This window comes from Chinchilla lanigera, unplaced genomic scaffold, assembly GCF_000276665.1.
Source record: "Chinchilla lanigera isolate Chin_1 unplaced genomic scaffold, ChiLan1.0 scaffold00011, whole genome shotgun sequence".
NCBI lineage: Eukaryota > Metazoa > Chordata > Mammalia > Rodentia > Chinchillidae > Chinchilla > Chinchilla lanigera.
In genome coordinates, this window is record NW_004955412.1 from 21,599,646 (window position 1) to 21,624,279 (window position 24,634).

General features: G+C 48.1%; 1 protein-coding gene across 5 annotated transcripts in view; it reads left to right on the top strand.

The window, feature by feature from the left end:
- Nucleotides 1-24,634, top strand: part of Grik4 (glutamate receptor, ionotropic, kainate 4) — a 368,414-nt gene that overhangs the window by 35,767 nt on the left and 308,013 nt on the right. Inside the window, exon 2 of one of the 5 annotated variants that reach the window (XM_013511259.1) lies at nucleotides 13,845-13,963. The exons of 3 other annotated variants lie outside the window; for them this stretch is intronic. The gene's annotated coding sequence lies outside the window, so the exon portion shown is untranslated. Of the gene's footprint in view, nucleotides 1-13,844; nucleotides 13,964-22,191; nucleotides 22,297-24,634 lie in introns of those variants that run through there. One more of the 5 variants, XM_005378354.2, reaches the window with a different exon arrangement.

A 24,634-nucleotide genomic window follows, 5' to 3' on the forward strand; every position in this document is an offset into this window, starting at 1 on the left:
TCTTGACAGCCCACTTGGCACGGACCATGGCAGGCCCAGGGCACAAAGGCCACATACATCATCCCCTGGAAGAGTTATTTACATAGCACTGTAAACATTTGCAGAAGGACAAGATCTCCCACGAGACAGCTCCAGGTTCCACAGGCGGTGACCGACCAGGTGGCCAAGCCTGAGGGACAGGCAGTGGCTTCCTGCAGGCCTGTGAGCACATACATCCATTCTATCCCTTTGTGCTCACATGATTTCATCCAACTTTTAATGAGTACCTACTAAGGGAAGGTAGCAAGCTAGGCCCTGGGGAATTTAAGGTGAAGACCTATTATCTTACATGTAGGGGAAGAAAGTATATGTGCCACCCAGGGCATGAGGGTGCCACAATTGTCCTGAGAGCAAGCATGGAGAGGAAGTCAGGTGGTTTTGTTGAGGGGATGGGGATTGACAGGCAATGACTGCACAGCAGGAATGGTCCTTGATCCCAGCTGTTGACTAGGAGTGTGTGTGGGTGCAGGTGCAGAAGGTAGAGGGAGGACAAGGGCAGTCAGCAGACTGTGTGCTAGAGCAGTGGTGTGGAAGGCAGAGTTGCCTGTTCTGGAGCTCAAGGCTGCTTAGTATGGCTTGGATTGAAGGGCTCAAGAAAAGGCCTAGTGGGCTTCAGTGTGGCTAGGGGCTGCTCAGAGAGAGCTTTTGAAGCCATAAGGATAAAGGAATTTGGGCTGCATCCTGTAGAAAGTAGTGCTGTGATCATGTGTGTGACTAGGAGCAGGATAGGACCAGAGGCACAGGAGCCAGTCCAATCAGAAGCTTGTTCAGGTGAGAAAAGATGAGGGCTGGAACCAGGGGGAATGAAGAGGACATGTCTTAGATGCTAAGACTGAGTCAGTATTGCAGGGCTCTTCGGCTGAGCTCTCCCAAAAGTAGACTCTGAGGAAGGATTTGGGTTTAGTTGAGAGATGGGGACAGGAAACACCACTGGCAAAGTGAGACAGGGAAGGAAGTGACTTCTAAAAGTACAAGAACAAGCTGGACTTTGCTGCTTGGAAAGGGATGTGAGCTTTTGTAAGGCAAGGGGGTATGGAAGAGGGAGGGGTTAGGCTGATTTCCATGATTACTGGTTGGGGATGATGCTGTTGAGAGGATTTAGAGGGGGTTCAGCCATTTGGGAGCAGAAAGGGAGATGACTAATTCCGTTGGCCGTGCTGGATTAGGGGTGGATGTGAGATAGCCCCATGGAAGCAGCCAGCAGGTAGCTAATTGAGAGAATCTGCAATTCAGGAGAGGAATGTTGGCGTGAGATTTGGTTCTCACTTGAGTAGTGAGGCCTCCAAGGCCTTGAGCCCAGATGGTGTCGCTTACAGTCATACATGAAGTGTAGAGAGCGTATGACAAAGGAAAGAACTGGGAGACACAAGAATTTATGTAGCAAGCTGAGGAAAACCCAGGAAGCCAGCTGAGGAGTAACTAGAGAGGTAGAAGGAAAAACAGAAGCAAGTGAACCACAAAGCTCAGAGAGGTAGTCACCAGGAAGGAAGAGCAGGCGAATGCAGGTGGTCCTGAGAGAGGGATGAGGTGCAGTCAGTGAGGACGGCAGAGTCTCCGAAGCACAGCGAGGAGAGTGTGGCTTTGCAGGGAGCGTGTACAGTTAAGCGGAGGCAGCTGTGTGAGGCTTTGGAGCATGGAAGTGTCAAGGTCAAAGTGACATTTTAGAAGGTGATTCTGGAATGGGTGTGGGAGGTCCGAGGGAGGAGAAGCTGAGGTTGGAGAGGCCAGAGGAGAGGTTGCAGCTGACATCTGCAGGCCTGGAGTGCGGCAGTGGGCTTAGCAAAAAGGACAGCTGGGAGGCAGATTGCAGGAAGACTCCATAGGGCTCAGAGTCACAGGCTAAGGGGGGGTGCATTACCGTCTTTCAGGACCATGCCCACAGGACATGTTTGGAAACTGCAGCTCCCGAATTCAGAGTGTGCATATGTGTGTGTTTTCCAAGCTAAATGCCACTCTAAGTTGTACATACGTTCTCTGCCCTTTCCCCCACTGAAAGGTGAACTTGGTCATGATTCTGACCTATCCGAGCTTCTTCCTCATTGAGGAGGCAGCCTGACCCTCTGGTAAGTAGTGAAGGATGCATTTCAAAGCACTGCACAGGCTGTGCTGAAGCAGGTAGATTTTTATGGTCCAAACAACTGTCAGGCCTGCATCTTGAGAAGTGGAGGCCTGGGAGGGGCTCCCAGAAGCTATCTCTTCCCTGCCATGCTTCTCTGTTCCTCTGAGCCTTAAAATCCCAGCCTTACTCTGCTAAAAGTGTCCCTGTTCCCTGACCTTGGATGTTTCCACCTCGAGGTGGCCCAGCCTGGCAGGGTGGTAGCCTGTGGGCAAAATGGTGACCTGCCAGCAGGAGCCTTTTCTTCTCTCTCCTCTTAAATTCAGAGCTAGTCTGCAACCCACTGGCAGGAAGATTATTGAATCTGATTTGCTAAAATATAATAGCAGATTGATTTTGTAGCCACCAGCGCCTGTAACAAATTCTAAGTGAAGTTTGGATAGCACAATTGTGGGGTAATGACATTTTAATTGTGTGTCATATTTAGTCTGGCTAAATTCGGAGGCCTGGGGCAGAGGTCCAACCCTGAGTGCTCCCTGCTTCTCCCTCCTGCTTCAGCCCATCCTGTTTTTCTCCTCTCAGAGACTGAGTAAGGCTAGGCCCTTACCTCAGGGATCTGGGTGTGAGCAGTCAGGGTGCGTTGAAGACAGACAGCTCTGGGTTGGCTTGGGTTAAGATTTTTTCTTCTTTCCAATATATTCTGTAGCTGACCCAGCCTCTGTCTCTCACTCCTTGCTTCCTTTGGTTCTAGGATTTGTTTTTTTTTTTTGAACTGGGAATCGAACTCTGGACCTTGCGCTTACCAGGCAGTACCATGCTGCTGAGCTATACCCCTGGCCCTGGTCCTGGGATTAGAATTTCTTCATTGACCTGCCTTCTACCACCCTTGCCCTTTCTACGTTTAGTGTTCCCTTTCCTTCTTTCCTTGGTTCTGCCCACAGCCAGCCTTGGGCAAGCCACCTTCTCTGAGCCCTTTTCATAATGCGGGCAATAGACTTACTTGGTTTGTATGATCCTTTGGTGCAAATATGATTCCTCCCTATGTCCATCTCTGTTTCTGTCCCACCTGCCTTCTCCTCCTCTTTGCTTCTTGGCTTTTGTTGTGTTTTTACGGTCAGCCTGCACTGGGGCCAGGCAGCAGGCTGCGTGCTCAGAGCAGGAGTCCCCCCACCCCAGGTTAGGTGTGGAGACCCAGGCTGCCTTTGATCCTGAGCCTTTCAAAGGAGATGGATTTAGTGAGGAGCCAACTTGCTCCCCTCCCCCAGAACAGCCGAGTAATTGAAGAAAACATGAATGTTAATGATGCATTTAGCATTTGGAAGTTAGAGGGGTGATTAATATGTTGTAAGTTGTATATTAACACCTTCACAGTGGCATAATGAAGACAAAATATACACTCAAAGATGAGATTGTTTATTCTCGTGTGCAACATTCCTGGTTGCCAGATCCTTAAGCCTCAGAACACACGGTGTGACTGTGTGTGTGGCTCAGAGGGAGTGGGTGGAGGGACAGCCTTTTGGCATCACAGTCTTGCTGATGAGCTCTCTCACCTGTCTCAGGCTCAGGCTGGCCCCAGCAGCTGGAGGAGAGGTGGAGAGCACAGTGGGGCTGGGACTTGGAGTCCTCAAGGGATCGGATAGTTGGGGACACGGTCATTCAGGAGAAGCACACCTGAAAGATGGTGGGGCATGTTCCCTGTGGTCTGTGGCACTGATTCCAAGTTTTCAGAGAGGCAGCAGGATGGGAGAGGGTGAAGTGAAGGAAGTTACAGAGGAGATCCCTATAGTGCTGTAGCTTCAGGAACTCAGCATCCATCTGGGATTTGCCTCAGACCTGGGGAGCTCTCTTCTCCCGTCCTGGGGGATCCTTGATACAGGTAATATCTGGTAGGTCACAGGACTGGAGCCAAGCAAGGCATTTTGCTTGGGAAGTCTGAGCAGATTCTAGTTCCACGCCAGTGGGTCATGTAGACTAGAACCTCAGGGTCTTGAAAGAACATCTGGTCCAAATCTTGTCATTTTCAATTGGACACAAAGGTCCAGTGAGGAGAAGAGACTTTGATTTAGACTGACAGCTTATGGCAGAGCCAGAGCAGTCAGCTGTCCTTTGTCACTGCTCAAGGACTCACACTGGAGTGCTGAAATGGGACTGCAGCCCTTTGACTTGCTGCTTCCCTTGGCTCAGTGGGCCGGGAGGCCACGGAGGAGCTTACCTCATGAGCCCCAAACTGTGGAGTAGCAGATGGGATGGGGACAGAGCTGAATCCTAGTTTCATTTCTCTGGGTCTTAATAACCCTGATTTATTAGACAGGAATAGTTTTAATATGTAAGGTACCTGTAAGGATCACTTGCATCCTAAACACACACACACTCAGAAATTATTTGTGTGTTTGTGTGCATGTGTGTAATACCAGGTATAATTTTTGGTACAAAAGGCAGACCCTCAAAACTGATAATGCTAATGTATGACAATTGTGTTACTGTTCTCATATTATCTGCTTTTGTGGCCGCAGCCTGCACACCCAGTGTCTACCTGTCTTCGGGATTCAACTTCTTCTTCTCTTCCTTGGGGAGCACTGCCTCGCTCCCCCTGCCCCATCTGGTTCAGCACCTGCCTGTGTTTTGTGGTTGGAGTACTCATCTGTCGCCAGTGTTGCTAAGAGTTTGCTTGCCTCTTTTCTTCATCTGACAGTGAGGCCATGTCTGACGTCTCGGGATCCTCAGCATTGTGTCTGGTAGATATTTGTAGACTAAATGCTCTGACTTTGGCCTGGTCAGGGCATCCTGGACTGAAGCCAGTGGGTATGAATGTACCAGCTTCTCATTTTCCAAGATCAGCCCTTCCTCCAGTGCAGCGCGGGGTACACCATGCTCTGGGACTTACAGCATCCCTGCCAGTAGTAACAAGGAGTCTGATCCAGCTTACCTCCTTAGAGGGCCAATTGTAGTGTAAGTCCTGCTGCTTCCAAAAGCCTTCCCTGGTGATTTGATCTTTCTGTATGCCCCCCTGAAATTTGATTTATTCTTCTCTTAGCATGCGTGTTTTATTTCCTTATGTAACCTACTTCCTGTAAACTTTTTGTCAACATACCTGGTATCAGTTCCTGTTGTACACCTCACCCCACTGTGAACTACCATAGTAACCACATACACTACACTTTACTATTGGTAGAGTCTAAAGAGCTTTTCATTGAATGAGTGAATGATTTCTTACTGTCTTGGTAGTGTGGGGGACCTATTCAGCTGCTAGCTCATTGTCACACTAGTTTGCCTGGTTATTGGTTCTAAATTCCATGAGAGCAAGGATTTTACTAAGTAATTCTGTGTCCTTATAGTACTAGGGAAATAGTATTTTAGTATATGTGCTGCTGAAGCAAGCACAGGAAATAATGTTTGAGTACTTAATTACTGATTGATCTCCTCAAATTTCCCAGCCTGTTAAGACTTTTGAAGTAAAACCAAGAAGTCTTGTTAGCTTTGTTAAGGGGTGCTAACATTTGAAAGAATTGACTGAGCCTGAGTCCCAGTGACAAAACACACATAGCATGTGGAAATCTTGTTTTTCTGATCACTTTCTCACAGGCACAGTGAGATCCTTTGCCTCACTTTAATGAAGGCAAAAGATCTCAGTTAAAGGGAATTATTAGACATTGAAGTTGTACATGTTACCCTCATTAATGACTTCAGTAATTTTGAACTGCTTTCTAGTGGATGACAGCTGGCTTTGGGGCTTTGTCTATGACAGAAAGTGAGGGAGTCTCTGCTCATTCTGGGCCAGGTTGAGGCTGTGCCAGGGCTCTGAGCTTCTGCCATGTGTGCAGTCTTGAGCATGGAAGGAACACAGCACACAGCCAGAGATGGGAGTTGGGGAGGGACGATACATCATGGGCACGTGATGTGGACTGCAGTGTTTGTGTAAGGCAAAAACCATTTCCAACCAGTTTCCTTCATGGTGAGGAGGCTCCGTGTGTGGGTGGTGGGGAGCTGGGATGAGCTTTTGTCGGGGGCCTGAAGGACTGGTCTCTGCTGGGGATCTTTGACAGGGACAGTTAAAGGATGGTGATAATACATCTGTCTATATGGTAGTGATTAATTATGGTAGTGGGTCTAGAATTGGAGAGCCCTAAGTTTGTCACTGAGCTCAGCTGTGCTCCAGCTGGCCAACCTTGGGTAAGTAACTTCTACTGCCTGTTTCGTCCTCTCCTGCACTGGGGGTATCAGAGTAACTGCTTCTCTGTCTCCTGAACAGGGAGGTGTGGTCCCTGGAGGTGTGGACCCAGGACTAGAACCTGGGTCTTGACAATTCTTATTCATTGCTCTCTACTTACTGCAGCTGAGGGAAAGGAAACTGTCCATTTAACTAGCTGATGTTGGTACGTTCCTTGGGGCCATAAGGCTGTCAATAAGAGTGAGTGCTCTTGATCTGTATAGAGCTGGTATGTAAATACGACTTACAGGACACTGGCAGAATTGACCAAGAATGCAGAGCGGCAGGCAGGTGAGTAGGAGGGAGGGAGGGAGGTGGGGGAGAGGGACATTATCTGCATCGTCTGTGTTCCTCTTAAGGATGCCACAGAAGCAGTGGGTAGGTAGGGATCAATGTATCAGATGCAGCTTAGAGGAGATGTCCTACTGTCTTCCACCCCAGAAATGCTGTGAATCTCAAACTTAAATATTGCATGGTTTCTCTTATATGATAAACCCAAAATATAAACAAGGAGCAAAGTAAAGTAGGGAGATGGATCTTTCTGAAATGGGAAGGGGATCAAGAGATGTGGAGGGGGGAGGAAAGGAGAAGGTGATGAATAAAGAATTAAGATGTGTAATGCACATGTACCAACTCTACACAAAGAAGGTAATCAGTATGTACTGCAGACTTGTACTAATAGAAGGAAAGGAAGGATGGAAGAAAGAAAGGAAGAAAGAAAGAAAGAAAGAAAGAAAGAAATTAAGAAAGAAAGGCAGACAGGCTGTGAGTCTATGCCTGGTTGGAGGTGACCCAGGTCCTGGGGCAGGGTTGTTCCTGAGCTCTGATGGAGCTCCCATGTGCTCCAAGGGGCATTTTATTTTATTTATTTTTATGGTATAGGGAATGAACCCAGGGAGCACTGTGCTACATTCTTGGTCCTTTTTATTTTTTGAGACAGGATCTTGTTAAGCTCCCCAGGATGGACCCTGACTTGTGGTCCTCCCTCCTCAGGCGTCCTGAGTAGTGAGGATTATAGGCATGCACCACAGGCCTGGCTTTAGGGGCCTGTGTGAAAGAGGATACTTTCAGGTGCGGGGAATTCTTTGCCTGCTGCCCTGCTCATTGTCTCAGGCTACCTGTAGCATTTAAAATGTTCCTGATAATACTTCTGGCAGAGTCACCAGTCCTGCTGCAGCCTAGAATGGGGGATCTGTGAACTTGGAGACACTGTGTTCTGTTTTGACTCTGCAGTATGCAATCTGTTTTCTCCCAGGAGTTTCACAGGAACCTTCAGTTATCAGTCATTCCTCTCTCTTCTGTTCCTTACCCCTCTTCATTAGCAGGCTCTGCCCACGCACTGGCCAGCTGTCTCTGGACACCTGTCCTCTTGGTTGGTGGTGATGGGGGTGGGGTGTCAGCATAGGGCCTGGCATGCACCCCAAGTTAAGCATGGTGCCTCCAGAAGCAGGCCTCAGATGAAGATGTTCAAGTAGGTATTTGGGCAGTGTTCCCCAGAAGGTGATTGACGTCTTTAAAAGTCCAGTTATTTGCCCGGTAGAGGATCAAAGAAGTGAGACAGGGAAAGAAGATAATGCCAAAGAGAATAAAGCTATGAACGGCCATGACCAATGTGCACTGGGGCACAGAAAAAGAGGGTATAGAGCGGCTGAGGCAGGTCATTCCATTAGTCACGGTGTGGGTTTGGCCCACTTTGGGCCTATCCCATAGGGCAGTGTGGGCTCCAGAGACCAGGAAGTTCTCAGTTGAGCTCAGGGAACTGCCTCCCTCACACTCACTGACCTGGGTGCCATTGGTCAGTGAGTGAGAGGGAATGTGGGCAGGGTCCCCAGCTTCTCTTGTCCACGCTGAGTCAATCTGCATGCCAGGCACTTGCTTGGCTTGGTTCAATGAGGGCAGTTCCTGTGGCCTTAACATCACTCCTTATACCAGCTGCCTTCTAGTTTCTAGAAGGATCAATGCAATTTTTATTTCTGTAGTAGACTGACAAGGATCTCACTTATTAGAACCACAAATAAGCACTTTTTAAATTTTTATGCTTTTAAAGAGAATAAAAAATCATAAAAATATGAGAAACGATACAGAATTTGAAAAAGCAAGATGTTATGAACGCAACAATGGTTGTTATATTGTATATTGTTGTCTTCAAAATAGTTGTTCAGATTACCAGATATAAGCATGCAAAATTGGTCAGAGAAATTAAGCATTAAGTGTTCCTTTCAATAAGGCAATTGAAATTAGTAGTACAATTATCTTAGCTATTTTGTGTATATATATATTTTTTCCCTTTCCTTCTTTCTTTTCTCCTTTCCCTCATCCCAGTTGTTCTTTACTTTTGAGCAGTTTCTTTCCCTTTCACAATATCTATTGTACCTCTCAGATTTTATTTACCCTTTCAGGCTCTTACAGTAGGGAGACAATATGATGTTTACACATGCAGGTCTGATTTATTTCACTTATGAGTATGGTCTCTAGTTGCATCCATGTACCTATAAAAGCCTCGAGTTTATCTCTCTTTATAGCTGAGTAATACTCAATTGTATAAAAATACATGTTTTTTATCCATTCCTCAGCTGATGGGCAAATCAGCATTTTTTGAAGATTTTCTGTGTACCAAGCATCTTGGTAAGCGCTTCTTCTGCCTGTTTCATTTTTAGTACTCCTGATAGTCCATGGAATAGGTGTTGTCATTTTTACTAATTGAGGCACCTGAGGTAGAAATGTTCATGTTTTGTTCCAGTTTACACAGCTTGTAAGAGGCAGATTTTGCCCCTTACCAAGTACTGTACCAGCTCTACTCTCTGATCTCAGGACCTACATACTTGGTTATGCTAAATGGTACTTCACAAAGCATTGAGCAAGTTGGGTGGGCTAATTCTGTGAGCCTCATGTGTTTAGAGCTATTGAAATGACATTCAGTCCAGCTAAAACTGTTAGCTACTCTCTGGAATTCTGGATTGATGGGTATTTGGGCCTCTATGGATAGAAGCTGCCTTTAGGTCAGACTCTGAGGAATGTCCCAGCTGTCCCAAATGTCCCAAATGTCCCAAATTTGATAAATTTGTTGCTGTCTGGCAGGGCCTCTCTCCTCAATTCCAGGAGTACTGGCCAGGCCAGCTCCTGCTTGTCACTGTTTCTGTATAGGCAGCCCCTGGAGACCTCTCAGTAATACATACTACCTCTTGGCCCTGGCTGGTATGTTCTCTGCCTTGAGGACCTGCTGCAATGAGGTTAGAACCGTCAGGCTCTATGATTGCAGCTCATGGGTGGAGAACTCCAGAGACCTCTTAAACTAGGTGCTTAGTTGAAGAGGCCCTGGAGCGAGAATCCTGATGAATTTAAGTGCTATTAATTGCCTGTGTGTTCCTGTACTTCTCTTCTCTGGGCCTAGTATCCTCAACTGGTAAGAGATGGAATCTTATGTCTCTTCTAGGCTCCACATTCCAAGATTTGGGAGTTACAGGAACTGGCTTTTAAGGAGGGTAGATGGTTACCATTAATCTCCAAGGTAGGTCCACTGAGGTCCAGCTGCTTGCCTGCTGAAAGTTCAGACCCCCAGGGACCATTACAACAGCCAAGACTCAGACAGTTGCTGCCCTTAGATCTCCCCTGAGGGCCAGGGAGGAGGGAGGATCTTGGAAACTTGTGCGTGGTGCAGGTAGGGAAGAGGGCTGTAGCCTTTTCCAGATTTGAGCCGTTAGAGCCTGGGCCAGCCTTGGGGAGTGAGGGGTCTGTGCAGTGGAGCAGGCCATTCTAGATTGTGACTTCTCAGAGGTTTGAAATTCTCAATAATCCCTTCACTAAGGGCATCTTTACTGGAGGTCAGTCATAAAGACAGCAGTGGAGAACAGAGAGCTTTCATAAGGGGGTCCAGAGGAAGAGCCAATTAGATTGCTCTTTCACACTGGCCATGACATGTGGTTCTCAAGTGGCCATTATCAGTGCTCTTATCAGATAGAAGCTGGCTGCTGTGGCCCAGAGGATTTGACCCTACCCTATTCAGCCAGACTAGGTAGCATCAGAGGTTGGCCCCACAGTAAGAGTGTTGGGCTCAGCTAGATGTACCCAGTTCTCTTCACCAGCCTGCCTGCCTGCCTTCACTTCATGGCTCTTTAGCCATAGCTTCTGTTTTCCTAAAGAGAAAGCAGCATGCACCAGATACCTGCTGTGTGCCTGGCCCTGCACTTGGTTCCACAGTGGTCAAAGGTGAATAAGCAGAGGCTCTTCTCTAAAGGGGCTTAGAACCTGTGAGTAAAGACAGGATAGGTATGGGAAGAGTTCTGGTACAGAAAAGGCATGTTAGGGACTGAGAAATATTTGAATATTTTCCAGAGAAGGAGGATTGGCTAGGGTGAAAGACCGCAGAGTGGGGTTTCTGTCTAGGGAAACTGTACAGGCAAAACTGTGACTAGAGTGTGTCCCTGCCCAGCATGGATAGGGTAGATGCCAAGCTAGATCTGCAGGAACCAGGAAGGAGGCAGTGTTGAGTGAGCAGTAGAGGGGTTGCACATGGGCATGCCTGTTCTTCTAGAGGCAGTCAGAAAATCAAAGATAAGTGTGTGAAGCACAATTGAGACCTTGCAGGCAGATTTCAGTATGGGACCAGGTTCCTCTGATGTCACCAGATTCCTGTTGGACAGTTAAATGTTGGGAAACAGTTATATACGCATAGGGTTAATGGTCTTTCAATCAGATTCTCAGTCCTGTCTGCCTCGGCAGTAAGCCAGGGAGCTCTTCTTGCACCGAACTAACGTAGGACGTGCTGCACTTACCTGCTCAGGGACTCTGGTACCTATTCTGCACCAAGCAGTTGACTCTGGGCATTTGCCGTGGGCTTTACTTAGGGCTTGTCCTTTGCAGTAATGATCAGGGAGGTTCAAGGATTGGTATGGACAGGTGTAACTGGGGCAGAAAGCTCTCTTGGCGCAGAGGCTTGCCCTTCCCTGAGTCCTGCAAATGTTGGGAAACAGTTATATACGCATAGGGTTAATGGTCTTTCAATCAGATTCTCAAAACGTTCTCTTGTCACTTACAAGGTTAAGGTTCACAAGTCCAGTAAACTCCATGAGGACAGGGTTAGTTCCACTTTTCATTCTCTTCTCATTTTCTGTCTCAGTACCCGGCATCTAGTAGGTGCCAGGTTCAACTGTTCAATGTATAGTTAGTTGTAGGTAATTGTTCAATGTATAGTTGATTAAGGAGAATAATGATCCATGGATAGGGTAAGCCTTTAATGCAGGTGTTCATAGGCCTATGGGAAATTTCTGATTTAATTTCCTTAATAAATGTCTTTTAAATTCTAATCATTTGCCAGGTGTTTTAGTGTTATTACTGCTATTGCCACCACTGCTACCACCAGTGGTATTTCTTCTGCTATTACTGGCCACAATTTATGGGGTATACATGATTACCAGGCATTGTGCTGAGCCCTTTTCAGCATGATCTTATCCAGTATTTACCAGGACCTGGTAAAGCAGGTATCGTTGCCTCCCTTTCACTAACAGAGCTTAGTAAAGTCACTTACCCATGATGGCACAGCCAGTGAGTTGAAACTCCTCATTCCAACTCATGTCTGCCTGATGCAAAACCCGATATCCTCAGCCATATTTTATCATCGTGGTTGGGTAGTTCAGCACTGACTGTAAGTTTCATCTGTCCTCATCCTACTTCTGCAGATTGGCTCAGTTCTTTTTGGCTTAGAGATGTCATGGAGCAGCCTGCACAAAACCTAAGCTCAAAGCCTCTATCAACTGGGAGAGGGGCATGATCAGTCTGAGTGTGGGTAAGGTCAGGACAAGGACCAGAGGCTTAGGGTAACCTTCCCCAAGTCACCTGGCCTGAGGGGGCAGAAGTGAGTTACGTGCTTGGGTAGTTTGACTCCAAAGCCCCTGGACCGGTTTTTTCTACCTTTTTTTGACTGTGACTCAAAAAGAAATAAATTTCCATGCCCAACCCAGACTACTCACAGCTACAGTACATGTGCATCAAACAAAAACACTCTGTGCTGCATGCTCTGATCGTTCCTATTTTCCTCATTTTCACTTTTTCTTTTTTGGAGTATCATTAGTCTATTAGTTCCTCATTGCTGCTGTAACAAATGACCACAAAATAAGTGTCTTTAAATAGCAGAAATCAATTCCCTTACAATGCTAGATGCCAGAGGTTTAAAATCAAGGTGTCAGCCAGGATGAGCTCTCTAGAAGCCCCAGTGAGAATCAATTCCTGTCCTCCTCCAGCTTCTGGTGGCTTCTATGGCTTCTTCTCTCTAATCCCTGCATCTGCGGTCCCACTGCCCCCGTCTCAGCTGTGTCTCTCATGAGGACACACATGACTGCATGTAAGGCCCACTTGAGAGTCCAGGATGCGCTCCTCTGCTTCATTACATCCCCAGCCATGTGAGATGCTGTTCACAGGTTCCGAGGATGAGATCGTGGACTTATCTTTTAAGGACACCTTTTGGCCTGCTGCAGTCACGGACTCATGAGCTTTTATATACTTACTGTATTCCAGTCAGTTCTCCTCACAGTTCTTTTTACAGTTCAAATGGTCATATCATTGGCCAGTGGGAGCTCCCTGGAGCCAGTTCCTGTGCTCTTTGGACATGGCCCTGTAGTCTGAGAGCATGTCTTTGCTCTCTGACAGAAGGCGGCACAGGCCTACCCAGTTTATTACTTGCCCCTGACCCAGAACTTCTTTCTGTCACCTTGGTTTCTTTTCTGGGGTGGGGAGGGAAGGATAGTATTTTTCTTATTTTCCATCCTCTTCTCATATTAAAGAAAACTACTGATTATAATCTGTGAAACTGATGTCAGGGACTTGTTTATGGATAGGATCTCTATTTTGAAAACCTCTCTAGTGGATATTTTGCTTTTGTTTACTTTTTTCAGAGACTTAGGAACTTCCTTCCCATCAGAAAGTAAATGACAAAAGACAGGGCCCAAAGACGGGGCCCAGCCTCCATCCCCAACTCTTTCCTGGTCCCAGGGTAGAGTTTGCTCACAGGGGCTCCCACCCTCTCCTTGGCCATTGCAGCCCCTGCTTCCTCCTTGGTCTCCTGCTCCTCCTCTGGCTCCTCTGGCTCTCTCCCTTACTGCCTGGCCTCTGTATTGGCATTCTAAGAGATTAATTTGGAAATTGCTCACAGATGGCACAAACAATATGGAAAAGACCTCTCTCTTCCTTAGAGCAATACAAGATAGTGTTTTTAAATGATTACATTGTTATTACAATAATCATGCTGGAATGCAAACATCTCAAGGTGCTTCCTCAGCCCCTCTGAGGCTTCTGAGTCTCACTGGGGGCAGCACCCACAGAAACCCCAGGAGCTAGCTGTCCCATCAAGCCTGTGACCTTTGACATGGAGCTCAGGGGATAGACATCTTTGGACAGTGTCCGACTGCACTGTAGCTCCTCTCCTGTTACCAGATGCAGGGGTCTGAGGCCTGGCCAGGCTCTATCTTAGCTTGTCTTTGGTGGCTACCCCATCACCTTTGGTCATATCCTTGTCCTATCTTCACGCCCTGCTCTCTGAATCCCCCACAGGTGCTGCTACAGGGCTGGTTCTCCCTGCCTTTCTCTGCTGGCCACACTAGTTGCAGAATCATTGATTCTCTCAGCACCCTCTCTGGTGTCAGCAGCACAGAGGGAAGAAGATGACCTAGGTGAGGTCCTTTGCAGGACTTTAAACACTTCATCTTGTCCCCCTCCATCACGTATTTCCATTTTCTGGAGCACCCTGGGACTTGATCCTGACCCCTTCCTTCTTACTGACATGGGCAGGATCTCTGTTCTTCCAGACCTGGAAACTGCTCCCAACTCACCTGTCCTCTGTTCTCTCTCCCCATTCTGCTGCACAGAAAGCTACACAGCAATGCAGTGTCTCTGGTTGTCTGAAGAAGAAAGAGGGCAGTGGTGGAGAATTGAGAGGTCTGGAAAAGGTGAAACGTATTAAAAGCGAAGACTAACAACCATGGAATCTCATTTTAAATAAATACCATATGTAAAATAAACTTTGATGTTATACTGTGGTTAGCTAAGGCAGTTGGGGAAAAAGGGGAAGTAGGAAGAGAGGGAAGTCCATTGGGAAAGGCAATGAATGAGCAATTGGCCAGAGAAGGAGACAGAACAGGGTAAAAAGGAAAAGACCCTGGGGGCCGTCTCGGGAGAGAAACATACTGGATGTGCAGAAGTAGATACATTACTAACAAACACTGTGTTTCCTTTTGGGTAAGGGATTTGAAGTGTCATTACTTTTATTGCCAACATCCGAGAGACGCAGATTAGTCAGCTCTTCCACTGCCTTGTTTCTCTGTGTGTCTTTTTCATAGGGACAGCTCCATCTGCCTGGTAGAGGGAACATTTTGGTCTGGGTTTCAGTGGCCCTAAGTCAGAGCTGGCTTGTGTATTCTTATCTTCTCCCCAGTTCCAAGCAGAATGCCAAGGACATGATGGCAGTTCCGAGTGTCTGGTGGGATGGTGGGCGGCTGGATGGGTGAATCAGTACTTCCAGGTGGAAGCGATCTGTTGGAGAATAGATCATGGTTCATTGTGGGGGGGTGTGGAGATGTCGGCAGGTGGGTGTGGGGAGATGTCCGTGATGGCCACCTCCTGCTGCAGTGACCACCCCACACCCCCTCTGTGATTGAAGTGTGCCTCGTCCCTCTTCTATTCGGATTCTTCCTCTGATTAAGGACCCTGACACATTATTTGAAGAAATATAAAAGGCCAAGTTCATCTGCCAGGATGGAATTACATTAAGGAGGATGAAATTAAAGGCTTTTCATGGAAAGAGATCACCAGGATAGTTTGATGGAAGACTTTAATTATTTCAAAGTGCCCCCCAAAAAGATGATTTAAAAAGAATTCATTTGGGGAATCACATAAAAATATTATGTATGTGTACCTCTTTGAGCCTTTACAGCTGCTATTGATTCAGAGGGCTGCTAGCAGCTCAGGAAAGGAGGGAGGGACTCAATTTCCTGCCCCTTCTCCTATGAGCCTGTGATTGATGAAGGAAAACTGTGCCAACCTGCAGAACAGAGGGGAAATGGGTTTAAATTACTTAGATTAGACACCAAGAAGGACTTGAAGTCATTTTGCCTGCATTAATTGATTTGGTGCAGATACTTTCTAGGAAGGAAGTGAATGAGTTTCTCTGTCCTTACAAAAGGGAGCAGCATGTTTGTGTGAGTGGGATGTAGACTGCAGAATAGGTTGTGCTGTCTCAAACTCATATGGCAGAGTTGTTCTCAGACCAAGTACACTTTGTCCTTAGCATCTTTCCCCTGCTATACTGACCCTGCTTCCAGGACTCTCACTTCTCTGGCTCTTCTTGGGCCAGGCTTTATCCAGGGAACTTTAGGCCCCAAAGACCCCCAGACCATTCCTCTACTTGAATGCCCCAGTTGAATCAAATTTCCAGAACTCCAGAACTCCAAAGCCGCTGTCATTGCTCTGGACCCACATTGTGTGGCAACCCTTTTGCTGGACTTCAGCCCGTCCCTTCAGTTCAGGGCTTGTTGGGAGGATATTAGAGTCACGTAGATGAGACTTTATAGGGTAAATACACTAAAACAATTGCCTTATGGTCAGCCCTGAAGAAATGTGACTAGATGTGATTGATACAGGGCCAGCCCCAGTGGGGTACAGCACACTGACACTGATGGCCAGCACATGGCTTTCTTCTGCACACCTTAATGCCACAGAGGCCCAGAGGGCTCAGGGCACATCAGGCAGTAACCTGAGAGAAAGCGGCCAGGGTGGACAGGTCTGACACTGGGAGTCCCAGGGCTGTGGTGGTGATAGTGGTAGTGATGCTGGTACAGGTTCAGCATCCACCCACATCAGTAGTCTGCTTTGCTCCTATTGGGTCTTTAGGCTTTTTGGAGAGTAAGAATTAATACTGGTTGATGAATTAATATTAAGGGCCCAAGTCAATCCATCTCTTCCTTTATTCACGAGGAATTACAGCCTCATGGTTTATCACAAAACTGAGAAACACTTGGCACAGCTCTTGGCCACAAGGCCACAGAACAGGCTGGCTTAGAGGCCCGATGCGGCTGTGCTGGAGCTGTCTACCGCGAGCTTCTCAGTGCTATCTGGAGTGCCCGGACCTTGTGAGCAGTGATGGGCCCTCGAGCACCAGCCTGTCTGGTTGCATCCTCCCTATTTCCAGCGTGCAGTTATGCTAGTGGTCACAACACATTTCCTGAGGAACCAAGTTTGAGACCAGCTCCAAAGAAAGTTCCTGTGCTTTCATCAGGGTGCTTCCAACAACTGGCCAGATGTGCCCTTAGTCTCCTTATCTGTAAAGTGAGCCCAAGAATACTCAGGATGAAGACTGGTGAAAATCATAAGAGGCTGTGGACATAAAGCTTTTTTAAAAGTGTGGAGGGCTCCATCATGTTGCAGCCTCCGGAATCAGAAGTGACCTGTATTAGGTGTTCTAAAGGACCACTGGAGGCTGAGGGCGTGGCACATGTGCAGATATCATTTAGATGGTTCAAATGTGAACAACCCGGGCATGGTATCCTATGAGGTGGTGGCAGTTTGAATGGGCTCTGTCCTCATCACTTGGCCTTTCATCTGCCATGTCAGGCCCAGGTCATAGATTCAAGCACTGTCTTCTCCCCTGCCTGGAATCATTGATTCTGCCCTCTAATAATATCTTCAGTCCATTGCACGGGGAGACCACTGCTGGACCTCGTGACATTGCTACCTAACTTGTAACCACCCTTTCCCTTGGCTCAAGTAAGGAATGCAGTCCCCAAACTGCATATTTGTGTTTTCTGGGTGTCTCTGACAGTCATACACTACAAACACCACTTGGAGACTGTAGGTTTCTGAATCTAAGAGCTGAGCTCTTGAGGGTCCTCCTGACAGTGTGTCTCACACAGAGAGAGGCTGGTAAAGTACTCACCATGACTGATGCAGCTTTGCCAGCTACACCCTGCAGGATCTGCTGTTTCTCTTACTGCTAGAAGTTGACTGCAAAGGGGCCTGAGGAAGGCAGTTTCCTGGGACTCAGGTGGGTCCTGAGGCCTTGGCTTTGGTGTCAGCTCTTGGCACAGAGGGACTTCTCCAGCAAGGGTAAGAAGCGCCATGTGCAGCTTTCTGTGGTTTTTCCTATCCCATGAAAAATGAATGTGCAGTAAAGACTTTCAGGGAAAAATCCATTCTTCTTCCCTCCCTCCCTTGCTTTCTTAAATATTTATTGAGCAAGCAGTGTATTCCTTATGCTGTGCTAGGACGCTAAGAGAGAGGACCATGTCTGCTGCCCACTTTGGAACTCTCGGTAGTCAGGATGGCATGTTGGCCACCATAAAAGGCAGTAGAAACAGGCCTGCTGCCCAGACTGGATGAGCTTGGTGAAGCCTGTGCAGGCCAGGATGGCATCCTGGCACAGTAGCTGGAGCTGGGCATTGGAGGATGGGGAGGAGTGAGGGAGGCGGGGCAGGGGAAAGGAAGCACACAGTGGGAACCAAACTGGTGCAAGACAGTGGCTGATGATCTGAGTTTGAATCCTGTCTACACCACCAAATATCCATGTGGGTGTAGACAAGTCACCTTCCTAATATGAACATGAGCTTCTTCATTTGAAAAATAGGAGCAATAGCAAGGTATATCCTGTAAGGTTATCTAAAGATTAAATAAAATGGAATGTGAACCACCTACAGCCAAGCTTGTTCTGGAGAATGTACACATTCCAAGCATGGTACTCCGGTTGTCATTCCTGCTGCTGCTGTCTGACTTCTCCTGTTGGTTGCTGCCACTGTCCTCCCCAGGTCCTCCCTGCCTTAGCTGCACTCCTGATGAGAAGCCACCTGAATCTCATGCACCTGGTATGTGGTCAGGCCCCTGGCCAATCCCCTCTCTCCCTGCAGAAGCTAGAACCTGTCAGGCAGGTGTGAATTAAACTTGGCTTCTCTCTGCTCGGCTCTGATTGTCCTCTGAGACACAAAGTTTCCCTGCCAAGCCTGCTGCTGTTTGTATTGACAGCTCCAGCCACCTTTTCCTCACAGTGTCTCACATGCTGGGCAGCTGGGGAGCTGGCCTTTTGCTAGGAAAGAGGGAGGTGATGCCTCAGAAGCTCTGTTGCCCGCCCCCTCAGGAGCCTGACATTTTGTCTGTACCAGGGCGGAGGTCTCTGTGATAATTAGGACTCTTCGGCTATGCTAGTGAGAATTTAGTATAACTGAGCCGGCAGTTGGACTGGCCAAGCTTCAATGCATGGTGCCCAGCCTGGAGCTGAAAAGCATCTGATATCAGTGCCACGGCAGGGCACCATGGGCACAGAGAAGGGAGCGCCCTTCCCAGCCTAGGTCTGTGGGGGCACCACCGAGCTCATTCCACAAGTGAAGTGGCTGGGGGTAGTTTCCTTTATCTCTGCCCAGCAGTGGACTCTAGGGTCTTTCTCTACCCTGTCCTTTGTAGACCCTAGGGTGTCTTTCCTGTGCCACCTCTGGTATGAGCAGAAGGTCCTGAGACCTGATGTCGGGGCTGCTGCTTGGGGCAGGGGGTGGATGACCAGGACTTGAGTGACCTGCCCTGTAGCTTAGACAAAAGACTGCCTGGCCACTTTGTGGTGTGTTTCTGAAACCAATCGAAACTTGCTTGATGGCAAACAATGGATAAAACTCTCTTAGATTTGTGTGTTCTCCTGGCGGCCTGCTGGGAAGAGGAGGCAGGCGGGAGGGCGGGCAGGCAGGCTGTGTACCACCATCACTTCTGAGGATGGTGCTGAGCCAGCAGCCAGCTCCAGCTTTTTCTGCTCTGCCAGGAAAGAGTAAAATCCAAGGAGAAGCAAACCCCTGATTCTTCTTCCAACGGTACTGTGCTGGCTTCTGGGGGATTCGGACCCTGTCTCAGGACCTATCAGGTATGGGGAAGCTTGTGGTGGTCCATAAGTCCATATTACTTTGAGCAAAAATGAGCAAGTGATAGAAAATTCACTTTGCCCATTCACTGAACGCAGGGCCTCGTACATGCTTGGTAAGCGCCGTACTGCTGAGCGACATCCCCAGCCCCACTTTAAAGCACTTGCTTTTTCCCTTCTGTGTGATACCACTGGATACCGATGAGAGGCAATGTGCTATTTTGGAGAGTTTGCCAACCAGGCTTCGAGAGTCCTGGCCTTGGGAGCTTGGGCAAGGCCCCTTCTCTGCTTGGCCTTGTTTCTTTGTCTGTAAAGTGAGTGTGCCCACTCCATCTCCAGGTCTGGACAAAGCAGTCTGCCTGAGGATGAGAATGTGTGTGGACTGTTTAGCACTGATGCTTCTACCTCTGGGTTTCATCTTTGTCACTTAACTGGGTAATGTCTGTTAGCCTCAACTGTCTCATATGTAGAATGGGAGTAACCTTAACACCTGCCTCTACAAAGATGCAGATAAAGCACTTAATAGTATCCAGCTCGTAGGAGCACTCAGTTTGCCTTTGGAATTACCATTGTCATCATTTCATTGTCCCTTCCGGTTCTGACAGTGTTGGGAATATAGCTGGTTGGGGACTCCTGAGCTCATCTCAAACATTGATTTGTGTGTGTATCACTTGAGTGTTGTCAGAAGGCAGCTTCTGACTCAGTGGTGTCTGGGGTGGAGTGTGAGGGTCTGTGTCCTCACAGTGTTGTTTCTGCAAGCCTCTGACGTACAGGGACTCCTGGGTTGAGACACTGAGGGTAGTGGTTTAGTAGTAGCTCACGCCTTTGTCCAACTGGAGCTCCACTCTGTTTCCTTTGGCCAGCTATGAGGTGGGCTGCTAGGTCATCACCCGCATCTCATGGAAGTGGAGATTTAGCAGTCACACAGTTCACTGGGCACACAATCAGGTGGCGCCATGGTAGCCATCTGCTCCTCAATTCAGTGCTCTTTACCTGGAGTGGAAGCTACCCACAGGGCTACCAGCAAGATGGGGAAGATTAGAGTCAAGCAAGAGCATAATGTGTTTAATGACAATGATTCCAGTCTTCTTGGCCTGGAGCTTCATTTAAGATGAAGTACCATCAGCAAGGTAATTATCATTACCAGCATATTTAAAGTACTTAAATATTTGAAGCCATGTCAAGCTTTTACAGCTCTCTAAATCAGAGACAGTTAGACCAGGCCCAGGCCCCTGGGAATCCTAGCCTTTGTCCATGGGAAGGCAGAGAGGACCCTTTCTGGTGGGAAGACTCTCCCTGGAGGTGGCTGGCCCTTCCCAGAGCTCCTCAGCCCCCTTCTGTAGAGCACATGTGTACTTCTATGTGTGTCTGCTTCTGGCTTAGAAGTTTCCAGCAACCGACTGCCTGAATTGAGGCTGCTTCATCTGCCACTGAGGGTATCCAATTAGGGGCCTGAGAAGCTTTTAACTTTTAGTGGTTATTAATAAAGATAGATTGTAAGCATTAAAACTGTACTGGTTTAGCCTTTTAAGGAAAGTGGGAAGCGAAAGTGGCACATTGTCCCAGTGAAGGGGGATGGGCTTTGTCAGTATAAGGCCCTCATCAGGGAGGGGCTGGGAAAGGACCCGAGTGTCCCTTCTCTCTGCTGACTGCCGATGCTACGGAAGTTTGCTGGGGTGAGCCAGGCAGAGGGGGAAGGAAAGCTGGCAGAGGATGAAACCTTTTGAGGGCAGAGCTTCGCCTCCAGCATGTATGGAGCAGGTATAGAAAAGACCATTGCCACCCTCGCTGTTTATGCCAGTGGAAGAGGCTAGCAGTGCAGACGGGGGAAGTTGCTGTTAGTCAGTCTTCCATTACTGAGACAGTGTTCTGAGGAAATCATCTTAGAGGAGGAAGGATTTATTTTCGCTTACGATTTCAGAAGTTGGAATCTGTGATTGCTTGGCCCATTGTTTTGGGGCCTGTGGTGACACGGTGCATCATGACAGGAGGGTGTGGTAGAATAAAGCTATTCGCCTCCTGACAGCTGGGAACCGGAGAGACAGAGAAAGGATGAGTAGGGGCCAGGGTCCCCATCTCCCTTCCAAGGGCATGTTCCCTAGGACCTAACTTGTTAATGCTAGACATCACCTCCGACAGGTTCCATCACCTCCCATAGCACCACAAGCCTGTGACCAGTCCTCAGCATATGGGCCTTTGGGGGACATTTAAGATTCTAATCATAACAGTGGCCAAATGTTTGTGCAAACCCTGGTGTTTCTACTTACAGACTGTGTGATGTTAGACAGCTGCTGTACCTGTCTGAACCTTGTCTCTAAAACAGGGCTTTTTAAACCTGCCTTTCTGTGTATGTGTGGATTAAAAGTGATAATGTACGAAAAGTGGTTGGCATCTCGCCCACGTTGTAAGCCAGCTCATAAATGGCAAGAAGGGGACTTGGGTGCACTGCGTTTTGTGGCAGTTTCACTGTGTCATTCTAGCACTGTTAGAGAATTAGTTGTCAAACATGACAGCTAGCGCGTGCAGAGACCCTACTAGGTGTCAGGGCTATGCGTGGGTTTTGCAGCTGGCAGCGGCAAAGCTGGGACACACACCCATGCCTCCTGACTCCTGTCCTGCCATTGTTGAGTGCTGCTCTGTGGTTTGCAGTAGCAGAAGCCTAGAAAGGCCTCTCCTTACCACACAAAGCCTCTCATCCCCCAGGGATCCTGCCCTGGAGAGGCCCCCTGAAAGTTCTGTCTGCAGTGCCAGGCCCTGGCCTTTCGGGAAAGAGCCTCCTGGGCCCAAAAGGCTCTCCCTGCCTGCCAGTCTGCCTTCCTCAAAGGAAAAGGCTTCTTCCTCTAGGGACTCATTCAGGGCTGAGCCTGTCAGACAGGAGACCCAGTGTGCTGTCTAGAAACCCAGTGATCTGCAGACAGGGGTTTGGGGAAGGAGCAGAGATGAGAAAGGGAGGGAAGCTTCTTACATGGGCTTCTTTCTCCCGTCTCCCCAGCCCAGTCTCCATGCATAGCTCCTAGAGCCGCCAGGCTAAGCCAGAACATGATCTGTGTGCTTGTGTGAGCAGCCTCCCATCTCCTGCTGCCTGTGGAAGCAAGATGCCAAGGTCCCCCTGCACTACAGGTGAGCGTGGCCTTGACAGCTGGGAAGCAAAGCCTGGGAGAAAAGGGACCAGCAAGGTTGGGAGGGTCTGAGTTCTCTCTGTCCCCTTTCAAGTCCTCAATTGCCCAGGAGAGAAGCTGGCAGGACAGGAGGCGGGTGGCTACTTGTGGCCCAGGAATCAATCCCCAAGAAAGCCTCCTGTTAGAGTCAGCGCAATGTGTTTGGTCCCCCTCTGCCTTCTATGAGTTCTCATAGATAAACTGGCTGTGGAGTTATGACCTCAGCCATGCTCCATCTGTGCAGAGGGGAGGCATAATCGGATAATTCTTGGAAACACCATAGAATTGCCCAATGTGCACTAAATCAGCTATACAAATTGAGAGGCAGAGGTCAAAGTTCTGGTTTTCCTTTGGCAGTATAGAATCGCAGATTCCCTGGCAAGCTCAGTGTGGGCACACAGAGTCCTCTGCCTGCAGCTGTCCTTTTGAATACAGCATTTTAAAATTTCCCTTGTCAGGTGAGGCTAACCCCTGGACCTGGCCGCTCTGCTTTCACAGGCAGATCTGCCCACAGGGTTCACAGTTAAGATGCCATTCCTCATTCTGTGCAAAGAGGAAAGCCACTCAGCAGTGGGGCATCTGGTGAGTTGAGGGGTGGTAGGAAAGCACTCCCCAGTCCCTCCCCATTTCTCTCCTTTCCTATGCTCCTAATGCCTGGTTACTGTTTAGTTGAAGCAGTTCTGCCTTATTAAAAAGGAAGTCCCCCAGGGAGGGGTAGTCCTGTTGGAATACTATCAGTTATGGACAATTTAGTATGATTTAATTAATTAATCTGATGCTTTCCTGTGTTCTGTACAGTGAGGGAGTGTGATGAGTGGTTGGAACGGTCTGGGTGATTATGGAGTGATAGAAAGGAGGGGGGCTGAGGGTGTTATTATTTGTCTTAAAATTGTTCAGTTGTAAACTTTTCACAGAAGTAGCAAACATACCAAACATATACATACATAAGTGTCCAGCTTTGAATTTTTACAAAGTACACATGCCCTCGTATCCCAGCACCTAGATTGAGAAACAGCACCCAGTTTCCCCTCTTAGACCCCCCAACCACTGTGATCCCCAGCATATGCACTGCCTGACTTGTAATGCTATTGATAAGTATTGCCTGTTTTTGTATTCTGTGAACACAGACTTACTCCACACCTGACTTTTGTGACTTGCTTTCTTTTGTGTGTTATGCCTGTTTTTGGTGATTCCCCTTGTGTGGTAAGTTTGCTCTTTCTCGTTGCTTTGTGGTGTTCTACTGTATGAATACGTCATGATTTGCATCCTTTCTGGTTGATGAGCATGTAGATGTCTTGTTTTTGCCTCTCAGATAGCAGTGGTTTGACTATGCGCATCCACGTGTTGCTTATTCTTTTGTCTCGGGTGAGGTGCCATTCTCCTGGGAGCCTCTCGACCACCATTGCCAGGGAAGCTGGATTTTCCCCCTTCGCCTCCCAGAGAAGGAGGCAGTGTTTCAGAGTGATAATTTCAGTTCCTTGGCCAGTGTCTGGCAGTGGTAGATGTCCCGGAGAGTTGGATGGATGGATGCATCTTACCTGCCTCATGCTTTCACACAGAGCTTTTTTCAATACCTAAAAAAATCTGGGCATGGTGGCACACACCTGTAATCCCAGCACTTGAGAAGCTGAGATAGAAGAATTGCCATGAGTTTCAGGCCAGCCTGAACTACAAGGTGGGACCACGTCTAAAACAAAACAAAACAAATCACCTTGAGAGAAGCACTTTGTTGGAAACTTTGGGCATCAGTTTGGATACTTCCCTAAAGACAGCTTTGTTCTCTGGACTTCCACCTCTTCCTGGGTGGTCCAGGCATCCTGAGGATGGGGCTGCAAACTGCAGGTGTGGTGGCTGTCAGGAGCTGGGAGTTCCACATGTGCTATCACCATAGCCCAGAGGAGAAGCTGATTTAAAAGCAGTTTCTACCCTCTGTGTCTCTGAGGACCCCAGGGCCTGCCCTTCCCTAGACAAAGGTGTGAGTGTTCAACTGGGAGGGAAGAATCATGGGCAACAGAAAAGAAAAAGAAGATGCAGTATGAAAAAAGAAAAAGAAGATGCAAGAGGGAGAAGGAATCCATGAACTGGTCTTTTCCCTCTGCTTTCCAGAAGCAAGGCCTGGGGGAGAGCCAGGCAGGCAGAGCCACTGCTTACAGGAGAAGTGAGTGTCCTCTTATTTGGATTGTGTTGTTTTCACTAGCAAATGACAAAGTAGAAGCTGGAACATGAGCCTGTCGAAATGCAATGTCAGGGTGCCCTGGTGGGACAGGTTTTTTTTTCCCTGGTGCTTGGCAAATCTTTTC